At 41.0% G+C, this 15,175-nt stretch overlaps 1 long non-coding RNA gene across 1 annotated transcript; it reads right to left on the bottom strand.

Moving 5' to 3' along the window:
* Nucleotides 1-215: 215 nt before the first annotated feature.
* Nucleotides 216-11,963, bottom strand: LOC116546004. Its single transcript, XR_004266550.1, has 4 exons — nucleotides 11,953-11,963; nucleotides 7,799-7,803; nucleotides 826-835; nucleotides 216-677 (listed from the first exon to the last, which is right to left on the bottom strand). It is a non-coding gene; the product is annotated as an uncharacterized LOC116546004 (long non-coding RNA).
* Nucleotides 11,964-15,175: the final 3,212 nt, after the last annotated feature.

Below are 15,175 nucleotides of genomic sequence, written 5' to 3'. Positions count from 1 at the left end.
AGCCTCCCGAGTAGTTGGTATTACAGGGATGTGCCACCATGCCAGGCTAATTTTTTGTATTTTTAGTAGAGATGGGATTTCACCATGTTGGCCAGGATGGTCTTGAACTTCTGACCTCAGTGATCCACCTGCCTTGGGCTCCCAAAGTGCTGGGATTATACAAGCTTGGGAGAAAAGAAAAAAAAAAAAAAAAGAACTCAGGAAGGATGAGGTGGCCATCTTGGTTCTCCATGAGTCCATGCTTCATTAACATTAGACTTATATCTTCTTGTATACCAGTTGTTTTTCCAAATTAGGTGCATAGCACTGACAAGAAAATTTCGTTATTTTTGTGGTTTACAATAACTTAGCATAATAACCATAATTATAATTGATAGCATATAGACATTAGAATTTTATAAATTCCATACAATTTAGGAATATATATATTAATATTACTCACAAAAATATAACCTGAAGAAGGTTGAACACATTTTGGCAATCCCATGTACCTGAAGATGTCAAATAATCCTGCTTACCTCCTTTTTGGACGTTTTCAGGAGCCCTCTGATTCATTAAAAAAGCCAGTCATTAGGAAAGACAATTTTGAAACTGAAGTTTGATTTTGGAATTCCAGATTACCATAAATTACTTACTTTGCCAAAATGATGACTGAGAAATTTTAAAGAAGTAAAAACCTAGGCCGGGTGCAGTGGTTCACGCCTGTAATCCCACACTTTGGGAGGCTGAGATGGGTGGATCACCTGAGGTCAGAAGTTCAAGACCACCAGCCTGGCCAACATGGTGAAAACCCCATCTCTTAAAAAAAAAAAAAAAAGTAAAAACCTTTTATAACCTTTTACCAAAAACAAAACAACAACAAAAAAAAAACCTCACATTCTACTGTTGTCACACATCTTGCACATACCCAGCACTTTGGGAGGCCGAGATGGGTGGATCACCTGAAGTCAGGAGTTTGAGACCAGCCTGGCCAACATGGTGACACCCCATCTCTAAAAAAAAAAAAAACTGTTTCTAGTAGTCTTAATTGCATGTTACAATGAGGACTCTTAGCAGTTTTAACTTTAATGTAAAACCTGGTGAATTGTGTTCTGATAAGGTTTGACTGTTTCCAGCATAGCTTAGGGGCGTGGCCAACTCCACACATCCCCAGGCCTTACCTGGCTGGAAAGCAGGCAAGTTAAACAATTTCAAAAGTCAAAGAAGCAGTTTATAACCTTAAAGTATTTGGCAAACTTAATATTTGAACATAATTTAAATCACATGTTTACATTTGGAAGACAATTGTATTTCACCAATGATCTTTAAAACCATCTTTATTTCCCAAAGATTACTCAAGTCACATGAACTAAATAAAATGCATTACGTTTTTCACTTTTCTGACTAAATATTGGACTTAGGCTCTTATTATTATTAAGCCAATTAATTAAAAAAAAAACTTTACAGAGGAGATATACAGTGACTTTTACTTTATATTTAACCAGTTTGTGCAGAGAGAAAGAGGCCAGAGACTGGTAAAAAGTTTTTACCCTTGGCCAGGCATGGTGGCTCACACCTGTAATCCAAGCACTTTGGAGGCCAAGGCAGGCAGATCACCTGAGGTTGGGAGTTTGAGACCAGCCTGACCAACATGGAGAAACCCCATTTCTACTAAAAATACAAAATTAGCCGGGTGTGATGGCGCATGCCTGTAATCCCAGCTACTCAGAAGGCTAAGGCAGGAGAATCACTTGAACCTGGGAGGTGGAGGTTGGGGTGAGCTAAGATGGAGCCATTGCACTCCAGCCTGGGCAACAAGAGTGAAATTTCATCTCAAAAAAAAAAAAAAGCTGGTGTGCTCCATTAATTCCTGTAGGCCCAAGAAAGTTAGCTTAGGAGTTCCAGGTAAATGGAATGAATGATGACTTGCTGGAAGTGAACATAGAACAAAATAAAAGCCTTACACTAGGAACTAAAAAACATCATGGTTTTATATATGTATCCACACACAAGCAAAGCCACAAGAGAATAAACAGCAAACAAAAACAAGCAAGAAACCAACCCGAAATTTTCCTACTCAATTTATCCTGGAGGTTATAGTGTTACCTAGGGCCCCCAAAAACCCACATAATGAATATTTCATCCCTGATGTAAAATTAAGTATCCTTAAGTTCACTAATATTATTATACATTCTGTACAATTAAGAAACTCACTTTAGACACATGACCAATAAGCACTCCAGCACCATCCACAAGAAACAGTAAACAGTGTGAAGCAGTGCAGGCATGTATGTGAAATGTAGCTCCACACTAAATCCAGCTTCATGCTTAACTCTATTAAAAAAAAAAAAGAATTGCCAAACTGCTGGTGCATTTTTACAATACTTCTTATTTTACTTTAATCAAGACTAAAAGCTTTAACTATGGGCCAGGCATGGTGGCTCATGCCTGTAATCCCAGCACTTTGGGAGGCTGAGGAGGGCGGATCACGTGGTCAAGAGAGCGAGACCATCCTGGCCAACATGATGAAATCCCATCTCTACTAAAAATACAAAAATTAGCTGGGCGTGGCGGTGCATGCCTGTAGTCCCAGCTACTCCGGAGACTGAGGCAGGGGAATCATGTGAACCTGGGAGGTGGAGGCTGCAGTGAGTTGAGATTGCATCACTGCACTCCAGCCCGGGCAACAGAGCAAGACTCGTCTCAAAATTAAAAAAAAAAAAAAAAAAAAAAAGAGCTTTAACTATGAAAATGTAAATTACCCAAATGCCTCCAATTCTCTATCAGGTTTTAAAGGATATTTTATTATTTAAACTTTTCCACATCTTTCTCCCCTACTTAATGATTCCTTACTACATTGTTTCCTAAATAACGTTTTTAAATCTGTAATTTGAACTTTTAGATAACTTCTGGATTACACAAAATTATTTATTTTTTTCACTAATAACCCTTTCTGGCACATTTTGTATACTGAATCACATGTTAACTAGAATTTTATCCTTGGTAATCTAAAACTCTAGTGAAACCTTAAAAGGCAAGAAATCCTGAACTATTAGATATGGGCATTTATAGATAAGAACAATTCCACATTTTAGAAACATATTTCCCCATATTACAACCCTTTCTTAATTGGAAATGACCCAGAAATTAAATGAGTGTCAAAAATAACTTTAAGATTTTAATTTACACAAAACATTTACCTAAAACATTTATCTCATTCACTGTAAGCATGATTTTTACTTTTTTTTTTTTTTTTTTGAGACAGAGTCTTGCTCTTGTTGCCCAGGCTGGAGTGCAATGGTGCAATCTCAGCTCACTGCAACCTCCGCCTCCTGGGTTCAAGCGATTCTCCTGCCTCAGTCCCCCAAGTAGCTGGGATTACAGGCATGTGCCACCACGCCTGACTAATTTTGTATTTTTAGTAGCGGTGGGGTTTCTCCATTGTTGACCAGGCTGGTCTTGAGCTCCCAATCTCAGGTGATCTGCCCACCTTGGCTTCCCAAAGGGCTGGGATTACAGGCATGAGCCACCCGCACCTGGCCAACTTTTACTTTTAACAAGGGAGACAGTAGACATCAATCAACATATGTAAAATGAACATTGGTTTGGCTTAGATCACAGGTGGGAGACAAACTGTTGCCTTATTTTGAGTTTCTGATTAGCCTTTCCAAAGGAAGCAATCAGTTATGAGACTTTGAATAGAATGGGAGCCAGGCTGGCCCTCAGCAACTCCCAGCTTGAATTAACACTGACATTTTAAAATATCTAGCAAAGACAAACATAAAATTTAGACAAAATGTATGCTGACAATTCTGAAGGCCTATTTTTATTCCACCAATAATTTTAAAGCTAGATTCTTTAGTAAAGTTATACTTAAGTCACATGAACTTGAAGTGCTTAGACTTACCTAATTTATGAGTGCACTTTTACTTATAAGCCAATTTAGTAGACACAACACATTACAATAAGAGTACATACAAATAAACACATTTAGACATGTATACACCCACATAACAAAGATCCAGTAGCTTGGAACCTTAGCCATGAGACAGCAATATAGCTTGCTGGTTTTACTTTGCCCCAATAGATAATTCAAGGAAGGCTGTGAACCAAAATTTCGGGTAAAGCAGTTTCCATGGCAGTTTGATTTTTTTAAAACCTTCCCAGACTCCTAGGAGCACTGGGGCCAAGCAGTACCAAAGGAGGGCACCACACGTTAACCAGGCCCCTTGCTTAGAACAGCAGCACAAAAGCCTGGATACATGCAATGCCACCTCACTTTCCCATTAGACCGGTACACTTCAGATTCTAAACAATTTTGGGCCAAGCAGCATTGCAACTGCAAGAGAAGAGTCTAAGGAGGGTTTAATACGAGACTCAGGGCCAGACACGGTGGCTCACACCTGTAATCCCAGCGTTTTGGGAGGCTGAGGCGGGTGGATCCTAAGGTCAGAGATTCAAGACCAGCCTGGCCAAAATGTTGAAACCCCATCTCTACTAAAAAGAAACTATAAAAATTAGCCAGGTGCGGTGGCAGGCTCCTGTATTCCCAGCTACTTGGGAGGCTGAGGCAGGAGAATTGCTTGAACCCAGGTGGCAGAGGTTGCAGTGAGCTGAGATCCTGCCACTACACTCCAGCCTTGGCCACAGAATAAGACTCCATCTCAAAAAAAAAAAAAAATACTACATCTCAGAACCTCTGCCAAGGGCATCCCCTTTGGGCAGGTTGAGGTCCTCAGGATCCCCGGGAGCGCCCTCCTGTGGAGTCCAACCTTAGAGTTCCAGACATCTCTGGCACTACTTAGGTGGGCACTGGTGCCACTTTGCATGTGTTCCCTCCAGAGCCTGCTATGAACGTTGTAAGAATAGCCATGAACTGTGGTAAGAACTGGATGCTGGATAGGCCTTTTTGTTCCTTAGCCAGTAGACTATGATTAGGGAAGAATTAAGAATAGGAAAAGAAGGTTTAAGTCTCCTGAATCAAGTGTGAGTTTGCTCTGAGCTGCAATGCAGGTAAGAATGAGGGACTATGTGCAGAAAATATTTTTTAAAAAGAAAAAAAAGTCCTTCTCCCTTCCAGGCAAGGCAGTTATTCCCATTCCTTCAGGCAGTATGGCAGTACTGGGGAGTGACCCTTGCCAGTTGCCCTTAATTTGCAAGGAACTATTAAGAAACAGCTGCTCAAAGACTGAAATACAATGAGAGAAATAAAAAAATGAAAAGACCCTGGTCCCTTAAGCAGACCAGCAGTGGCAGTCAGGCCTCTCCACGTAGACACCCCTTAGTTTCACTGACTTCCATGAGTCCCGGGTTGGAAAGGAAGAGAGAGAGAGAGAGAGAGAGGGAGAAAAGAAAATGAGTCCCAAACTTTGGGCTTACCTCCTCTTCCTGGCTGGCTCACCAAAATATATTAACTGTGATGGGTGTCCAGATTCTTAGTGTTCTTGAACAAGGAATTGGACAAAACACACAAACAAAGCAAGGAAGGAATGAGGGGTTTTATTGAAATGACGGTACACTCCACAGTGCTGGGAGCAGACCAAGCACAGGAGCTCAAAGTCCCAGTTACTGAATTCTGGGGAGTTTAAATATCCCCTAGAGGATTCCATTGGTTACTTGGGGTACACCCTATGTAAATGGAGAGGATGAAGTAAAGTTACAAAGTGATTTGCAGTGTAAGCCCTATTGAGAAGAGGTTTCCTGTTATAGCAGAAGTGTGAATTGGCCTTGTGTTCCCTGCCTCCAGACCCTATTTTCATGCCTCGTAATCTTTATCATTTCCTTCCTTCTGCTTGTTTTAGGTTTACTTTGCTCTTCTTTTTTTAGTTTCTTTAGGAGGTAATATTATTGATTTAAGATCTTTTTTATTTTTTAATAAAGATACAAATTTCCCTCTAAGTACTGCTTTAGCTCCATCCCTTAAGTTTGCGATGTTATTAAACAATTGCTGCTGACTTAAAAAAGAGTTTTGCTATGTTGGGCTTTTATTTTCAATAGTATATTCTAAATATCCTTGTGATTTCTTTAACTTATCTGTTATTTAGTAGTGTTATTTAATTTCTACATATTTATGAATTCCCCATATTTCTTTCTTTTATTGATTTCAAATTTAATTTGATTGTGGTCAGGGAACACATGCTTTGCCTGATTCAAATTCCTTTTAAACTTTTTTCTTTTTTTGGTAAATCCTTTTAAAATTTGTTGAGGCTTTTTTTGTGGCCTAGCATATGGTTTATCCTGGAGAATGCTCCATGTGCACTTTAGAAGACTATATATTTCACTCTTATTGGGTGGAGTGTTTTATATATGTCTCTGAACATATTTATAATAGTTGCTTTGAAATCTTTGTCTGCTAAGTCAACGTCTAGTCCCTTCAAAAGCAGTTTTTATTGCCTGCTTCCCCCATATGAGTCAGTTTTTTCTTTGCTTGTCTTGTAATCTTACATTGTAGTAACCCTAGGTAGTTAATCCCATGCCCCTCTGGGGCTTGTTGTTATTGTTTTTTGTTTGTTTGCTGAGTGACTTGTCTGGACTAGTTCAGTGAAATCTATTCCCCTTCAGCGTGCCGCCTCTGATGTCACTCTTCACAGAGTGTTGCCTTGGGCATGCATGCATGCCCACCAGGACCACCAGGGTTGCTGTGGTTTTAATTGGGCTCTCTTTGACCTTCTCTTTCCCTGATCTCTCCTTTAAGCTTCTGACCCATCTGCCTCCATTGAAGTAGTCCCAGCTGTTAGCCTTCCCTAATTGCTAGCTGATTGCTCGATTGTTTTTTATCAATGCCCTGGCCCACAGATTGCTCTACAGTCGGATCAAATAAAGTTAGACCCCTTAGCAGGGGCAGGGCTTTGACCATGTTGGAGGCTTACTCCGACCTCCCCGAAGGCTCTTTTCTCATCTCTCCTTTCCCTGATTCAGTCTGTTAAATTTCTTTTAGCTGGTGTACTGTTGTTACTAGCATCTCAGCGGGACCATCCTCCTCATAAATGCTTACTCCCAACATCTCCATTGTTTTCAATAGTGCCTTTATGCATGAACTTCCTTATACTCAGTGCCCAATAAGGCCAGTCCCCTTTAGGCAGAGTGGCAGTGCTCTGTTCTTGACCTGCCTTTGCCCCTGGGCCAAACCTCTGTGCCGTTGCACTGCAGCTTGGAGCAGGGGCAGTGGCCCACTTCTACTCAAGTGACCGCCTCGTTCCACAAGTGGGGTGGTGGGCAGGGATAATAGCCCCTGGTCTTCTTGGCTGGACCTTCCTGGCATGACACCTCCTCATGGCTGCACAAGCATGGATGCAGTTGGGGTCTAGCATTTGCAGGCTGCCATACCTACCATAGGGCTGCTGCCCAATGAGTGAGGGAAGTGAACCCCAGTCCTTTCTGTTGTGCTTGCCTGGAATCCAGCTTCTGTAATGCAGAGCTGGGGGGCATGAGGGATGACCATCAGCTTGCTCCTTCTGAGGCAAAACCGTAGCCCTCTGCTGGGAGCTGGGGGAAGGAGGAGACCCGTCTTGGATGCGTCCACTTGAAGTAGAGCATCCTTCACACTGATCCATGAAGGGAGTTAGAGTAGATCACGGCTCACATGCCACAGACTCTCTCTGTTGGTATCAAAATTTAGTAAGTTTTCTTAAATGTTTCTCCACATGCTGTATGCCATTAGGACAATGTCCAGTGGCTTTAACAGTTTTTAATTTTTTTAAGTGATGTTCTGCTAGGTGTGGTGGCTCACGCCTGTAATCCCAGCACTTTAGGAGGCTGAGGTGGGTGGATTGTTTGAGCCCAGGAGTTGGAGACCAGCCTTGGCAACCTGACGAAACACCATCTCTACAAAAAGTACAAAAATAGGGCCAGGCACGGTGGCTCACGCCTGTAATCCCAGCTACTCGGGAGGCTGAGGCAGGAGAATCGCTTGAAGCCAGGAGGCAGACGTTGCAGTGACTTGAGATCGTGTCATTGCACTCCAGCCTGGGCAACAAGAGCGAAAGTCCGTATAAAAAAAAAAAAAAAGCACAAAAATTAGCTGGGCTTGGTGGTGCATGCCTGTAGTCCCAGCTACTCGGGAGGCCAAAGCAGGAGCATGGCTTGAACCCAGGAGGCGGAGGCTGCAGTGAACTGAGATCACACCACTGCACTCCAGCCTGGGCAGCACAGTGGGACTCTGTCTTAAAAAAAAAAGATGTTCACAAGTTAAATAGTTATTTCACTGGAGAGAGGGTCTGCCAAGCCCCTAAGACTGCCGTTCCTGTCATTACGTTTGTCATTTTGAGAACGGTACTGAGTACATCTATAAACAAGGATGTAAAGGCAATAAGCCATGTACTCATCTTTGTGACAGTGTGCATATCCTGGAGCTGCGTGTCTGGAGCCTCTGGCAGCTTCGGGCATGTAGTAAGATCTATAAATATTCCTCCCATTCATTCATCCATTATGTATTGATCACTCCTGAGTACTCTTGCTCATTTATCTTGGTGAAATTTGGCGTTTTTCTAAATTTCCAGTCCTACATTTTAACTGCTTTCCTGTCAGTTTTTACCCCATATGGCAGGGATGAGTTCTTAAGAATAACAGCATGTGTATTATCTCATTAAATCCTCAAAGCAACCTGATGACGTGGGCAATATTATTCCTTTTTCCTAAGAGAGGCCACTGAAGCTCACATAAGTTGAATAACTTGCTAAATGATGGGTCTGGATTTGATTCCAAATTTGTTGGACTCTAAACTTCTCACTGTTAAACTGCTAGGTCATACCATGTTTCCCACTGTAGGAAAAGATGTTACAGAACACTGGGGCTTTTTTTTCGTTTTTTTGTTTGTTTTTTGGAGATGGAGTCTCGTTTGTTGCCCAGGTGGGAGTGCAATAGTGCAATCTTGGCTCACCACAACTTCCACCTCCCAGGTTCAAGCAATTCTTCTGTCTCAGCCTCCAGAGTAGCTGGGATTACAGGCACATGCCACCACGCCCTGCTAATTTTTGTATTTTCAGTAGAGATTCAATTTCACCCTATTGGTCAGGCTGGCCTTGAACTCCTGATCTCCACTCCAGGGTGTGGTGGTGCATGCCTATAGTCAGCCTGCCTCAGCCTCCCAAAGTGCTGGGATTATAGGCATGAGCCACCACGCCTGGCCCAGAACACTGTTTTTCAACTTTTTAGATAAGAATGTTATGACCTCTTAGAAAGGTCTTTTGTAGACTTTTCTTCAGGTTTCCAGTTCTGAAAGAGTTGAAATAAGATTATTGGAAATGGACTAATGCTTAATGATAAAATTGTTCTTCCTGTAGATAGAATCATAACCATAATAAGTAGCTTTCTTTTTCAGATATAAATACTCATACTTACATTTTCATACCTGTGCTCACAAGTACACATAGACACATGCCCACATGATGTCGGTTACATCTGTAGCTGGAAAACGTAATTAACAATTACCAAACAGTGGTGAATTTCTTCCTTCCCTTCAGTAACGGTTAAAGAAATCTCTGTTTCTTGATTTGGCACCCTTATACCTTGATTGCTGAAAATGTTGACTAAAATGTGATTTCTGGTATAAAACATACCTTAATCAATGAGGACAGAGAGAGGCGGGGAGAGGGACAGAGGGAGAAATGGAATTCATCATTGGCTGTGCATCCAAAATATTTAAAAAGCAAGTAAGCATGAGAGGCAAGCAAGTAGGAAAGTATGCCTCCTTAAACCTTGGGATTTGGCATCCAAATCCCAAAGACTGAAGGTTAGAACAAGCTCTTCTAGGATCATGGTGAATAAAGAAAATAATGCTAAAGAAATTGGAGTTGCACAAAAAAAAAATTGTGGCCTCTGGAAGCCTAGATGAGGTAGAGCATTAAGAAGTGGGAGAGAAATAAATAAATATAAATATAAATAAATAAAAGAAAAGAAGTGGGAAAGAGGAGACTGGGGCTCGTTATTCTGCAGTGGAACCTCCCGCTCCCACAACGATAGAGACACAGCAACTTGCAGACCCCACATACATGATTGGAGTTGGCGTTGGGTAAAATGGGCCAGAGCCTCATTTCTGATGTTTAATCATTTCAGTTGTGCCCCTAATTTTCTTTCCTCAGCTCCTGGTACATAGTGGATAAACACACACATAAGTTATGCTACAGCAGAAATTTCCAGATAAAAAGAGAGCTCATAATTACTTTCATTTCTTAATATCTGTGAGCTATTTTGTATAAAGATCATATACTCTTTATTTTGTCTTGTAGTCATGGAAATTCATCATTCTTGGCAGAGTGCTATAGTTTAAATTTTCCCTTATGTTCACTGAAATGTGGGGATATATTTAATCAGAGTTAAGTCACTGTACAGAGATGAATAGTCTTTAAGACAGACTTACAAGGCGAGAGAGGCCAGAGAGGTTTCAAAAATAATTTTAATTATTTATAGCCTGAATGACTCCCTTCTCTTTATTCATTCATTTAACATGTATTTATTGAGCACCTATTATGTATCAGACACTGTTCTAGACTTCTGGGAAATGTCAATGACCAAATAAAGATGTCAATGACCAAATTACCTTGCAGAGCTTACATTTGAGGGGGAGGAGTTAGATGATAAACAATATGATAATAAGTAAATGATATGATAAGTGATAAGTTCTGTGGGAAAAATCAAAACTAGAGCAGAGTTAGGGAGAACAGGAAAACTGGATTTGGGAACAAAATTGCAATTTTTTATTTTTTTGAGACAGGGTCTCACTCCTGTAGACCAGGTGGGAGTGCAGTAGTACAATTATGGCTCATTGCAACCCTGACCCCTGGGCTCAAGTGATTCTCCCACCTCATTTTTTGATTTTTTGTAGAGACGAGGTCTCACTATATTGCCCAGACTGGTGTTGAACTCCTGGGCTCAAGGGATCCTTCCGCCTCTGCCTCCCAAAGTGCTGGGATTATAGGCATGAGCCATGGCGCCCAGCCAAAATTTCAATTTTAAGTAACTCAGTCAGCTGCATTGAGGAGGCTCCCAAGAGGGAAATGACTTGATTGAGGTCTCTTGGCTAGTCAGGGAGCAGTAGAGTAGGATTTGATCCTGAAGTTGAATCGAATGTCCTTGCCTTTTCTGAAGGGATACATGAGAGTGTTAGGCGGTCTCAGGAAGGACTTGACCTACTTTAGTTAGCCCTCATTCAATGAGGCCTAGAGGGTAGACAGGGAGCAGGAGGAAGGCATCTAAAGAAATCTGGCTGGGCACGGTGGCTCATACCTGTAATCCCAGCACTTTGGGAGACCAAGGCGGGTGGATCACGAGGTCAGGAGTTCAAGACCAGCCTGGCCAACATGGTGAAACCCCGACTCTACTAAAAATACAAAAAAATAGCTGGGCGTGGTGGCAGGCCCCAGTAATCCCAGCTACTGTGGAGGCAGAGAATTGCTTGAACCCAGGAGGAAGAGGTTGCAGTGATCCGAGATTGCACCACTGCACTCCAGCCTGTGTGACAGAGTGAGACTCTGTCTCAGAAAAGAAGAAAAGAAAGAAAGAAATCTAAGAAATCGAGGTACTTGGCTGGAAGGTTTGGGCTGAGCATAGCTTATAAAATGACATGGTCTAGCTGGGCATGGTGGCACTTGCCTGTAATCCCAGCTACTCAGGAGGCTAAAGCAGGAGAATTGCTCGAACCCAGGAGGCGTAAGTTGCAGTGAGCTGAGATCGCACCATTGCACTCCAGCCTGGGTGACAATGAACGAAACTCCGTCTCAAAAAATTAATTTATTTAAATAAAATGACATTGTCAAAAGCTGGAAGGGAGGACATATAACTAAGGGAAAATACTAAAGGATAGTGAGTCTATAGTATTGTTTTAGAAGAAAATCATTCGGATACACCTTCCAGAGCTATTAACTCTCCCTCAAAGCACACTTTTGGAGACTGGATTACTTAGAACTGCAGACGTGCACAAGGTACTTCTTGAAGGATTTATTTTAGATTGAGGAGATTTAAAAGGCTGACACACACATAGATTTTTGTTGACCAGGTTATATAAAAGCTGTAATTCAGTAAAACGTTCCCATTTTTTGGTTTGAAAATTTTCAGGAAAGACTGCTGTAAAGAATTAATTAGTTACTTGGTATATTCTCTGTAGTTTTTGGCAAAAAAAAGAAAAAAAAACTAAACAAAAAAAAGAATTAGTCTTTCATGCAGTGATCACCCCAAGGCACCTGCAGTTCAGAGGATAATGTGTAGCTGAGATGAAAGAGATGGTTTCTACTGAGGAATTTGTCTGACCAACAAAGGGGCCTTTATGCACGTTTGTGAGATTTGGAATTAATCTTACAGTACCACTACGATCTAGGTAAACCTAGCCAAGTAAATGATTTCTAGACAGAAAAAAGAAATCCAGAACTCATGGAATACATTCTGAAGGACAAGGTCAGTTCTTAAAAACTGTTACGCCTTATGACTTAGAATCAAATAAAAATGAGTGTTAGATATCTCTTCCTCATTTCTTTGATGATGACTAAGGCCTGAATGTGTTAAGCAATTTGACCAAGGTGACTTGGGTAATTACTTAAAGTGCGAACTCCTTGGCCAGTGCTTATTGTAGTTTAACAGAGTCCCATCATACATACATTGAATTTCTGTAAATTTCAATTATTGCATATGGCAAAAAAGGAGAAAAATACTAGAAAATTTTATTTTCATATAGTTTATCACATATATAAAATATTCATATATCCATATTATCTATATAATATATATAAAATATTCACATATCCATATGATTTTTTTTTTGTTTTCTTTACACATGTCCTTTAAACCAATGCAGTACACATATCCATATGATTGTATAGGGTTGTATACATACAATCATGTACAGTCAACCCTCCGTATCCACGCATTCTGTGTTGTGGATTCAACCAACCACAGACTGAAAATATTTGGAAAAAAAACCCAAGAAAACAATATAACAATACAATATAATATAAATTTTAAAATATGGTATAACAGCTATTTACATAGCACTTGCATTATAGTAGGCATTATAAGTAATTTAGAGGTGATTTAAAGTACACATGCTCTTTGACTTATGGGTTTATCTGGACATGATTCCATCATGTCAAGGAGCTTATTGAATGCTGGTTGCTTTTGCACCATTGTGAAACTGAAAATCAGGGACAGTTTGTAGACAGGAGGATGTGTGTGGGTTATATGCAAATACTATGCCATTTTATACAAGGGACTTAAGCATCCACAGACTTTAGCATCCTGGATGTAGGAGGTGGTCCTGGAACCAGTCCCCCTTGGATACTGAGGGGTGACTGTATACATTAAGTGTAACTTAAGAGGTTTCCTAGGGGTAATTTTGGCTATAAATGATTTGCATCCCATGTAGAAATTGAAAACTTAATCCCCTCCTAATAAAGCACAATACCTTGATTTCCATATTCCGTCCATCATTATATTACAGGTCAAACCATGTCCCTCAAACATGACATCATGTTGTAAGAGCCAGATTTGACTCAGTTTAAAATGCATGTGTGATTTTTGTCATAAACACCAGCAAAGTAAAGGGGTTCCATCATATTTATTCATAGAGTAGGGTTGTGCTAATTTTGAATTCAGTGGGGAGAAAGGAGCCCCCTGGGCTGACCCTTATTTGGGTGATTTTAACTGTCACTTCAATCATCAAAAGCTCTGCAGGTGTCTGATGCGGGGCCTGTGCAAGGTTTCTCTTTTCTCTAGCTCTGACCAGGTGCTTACCATTCCAGGATAGCTCTCCTGCCAGTTCTGCTCTCCTCTCCACCTCACTGCCCTTTTCCTCACTTATTTCTAGCTCCTCTTCCATACCAGTCTTATAAATGGGCATACAATCATGTGCAGCAGTTTCTGGTCCTCTTCTCCGACCTGAGTAGGACCCACTAGAATAACGGCACAACTTCACATGCATGCTTTTTCATGCACTCAAAAGAAACGTGGAAAATATAGACCATTAGAATCAGTCTGTTAGAACTTTGAGATACTTTACAGGTCAGCTGGCCCAAATGCCTGGTTCTAAAGATCTCAAAAGTGAGACCCAGAGAGGATTTTCAAGGTAGTATAACTTTAATGGCAGAGAGAGTTTCTCTCACTACTCTTTTAGCTCTTACAGAAGTTTCAATAAAGAAACATTAAAGCCTGGTGTGGTGGCTCACATCTGTAATGCCAGCACTTTGGGAGGCCCAGGTGGGAGGATCACCTGAGGTCAGGAGTTCGAGACCAGCCTGGCCACCATGTGAAACCCTGTCTCTACCAAAAGTACAAAAAATTAGCTAGATGTTGTGGCACGCTTTTTCTTTTTCTTTTTATTATTTTTGTTATTTATTATTTTTTTTATTGCATTTTAGGTTTTGGGGTACATGCAAGGTTGTTGCATAGGTACACACATGACAGTGTGATGTGCTGCCTTCCTCCCCATCACCTATATCTGGCATTTCTCCCCATACTATCTCTCCCCAACTCTCCACCCCCCACTGTCCCTCCCCTATTTCCCCCCAGCAGACCCCAGTGTGTGATGCTCCCCTCCCTGTGTCCATGTGTTCTCATTGTTCCACACCCACCTATGAGTGAGAACATGCGGTGTTTGATTTTCTGTTCTTGTGTCAGTTTGCTGAGAATGATGATTTCCAGGTTCATCCATGTCCCTACAAAGGACACGAACTCATCATTTTTTATGGGCTGCATAGTATTGCATGGTGTATATGTGCCACATTTTCCCTGTCCAGTCTATCATCGATGGGCATTTGGGTTGCTTCCAGGTCTTTGCTATTGTAAACAGTGCTGCAATGAACATTCGGGTGCATGTGTCCTTATAGTAGAACAATTGATAATCCTTTAGATATATACCCAGTAATGGGATTGCTGGGTCAAATGGAATTTCTATTTCTAGGTCCTTGAGGAATCGCCACACTGTCTTCCACAATGGTTGAACTAATTTACACTCCCACCAACAGTGTAAAAGTGTTCCTATTTCTCCACATCCTCTCCAGCATCTGTTGTCTCCAGGTTTTTTAATGATCGCCATTCTAACTGGCATGAGATGGTATCTCAATGTAGTCTTGATTTGCATTTCTCTGATGACCAGCGATGATGAGCATTTTTTCATATTTGTTGGCCTCATGTATGTCTTCTTTTGTAAAGTGTCTGTTCATGTCCTTTACCCACTTTTGAATGGGCTTGTTTGTTTTTTTTCTTGTAAATC

This window comes from Sapajus apella, unplaced genomic scaffold (genome assembly GCF_009761245.1).
Source record: "Sapajus apella isolate SASKATOON/1434 unplaced genomic scaffold, GSC_monkey_1.0 scaffold494, whole genome shotgun sequence".
Taxonomy (NCBI): Eukaryota; Metazoa; Chordata; class Mammalia; order Primates; family Cebidae; genus Sapajus; species Sapajus apella.
Note: the sequence above shows the minus strand (reverse complement) of the source record. Positions and strands in the feature narration are given on the sequence as shown.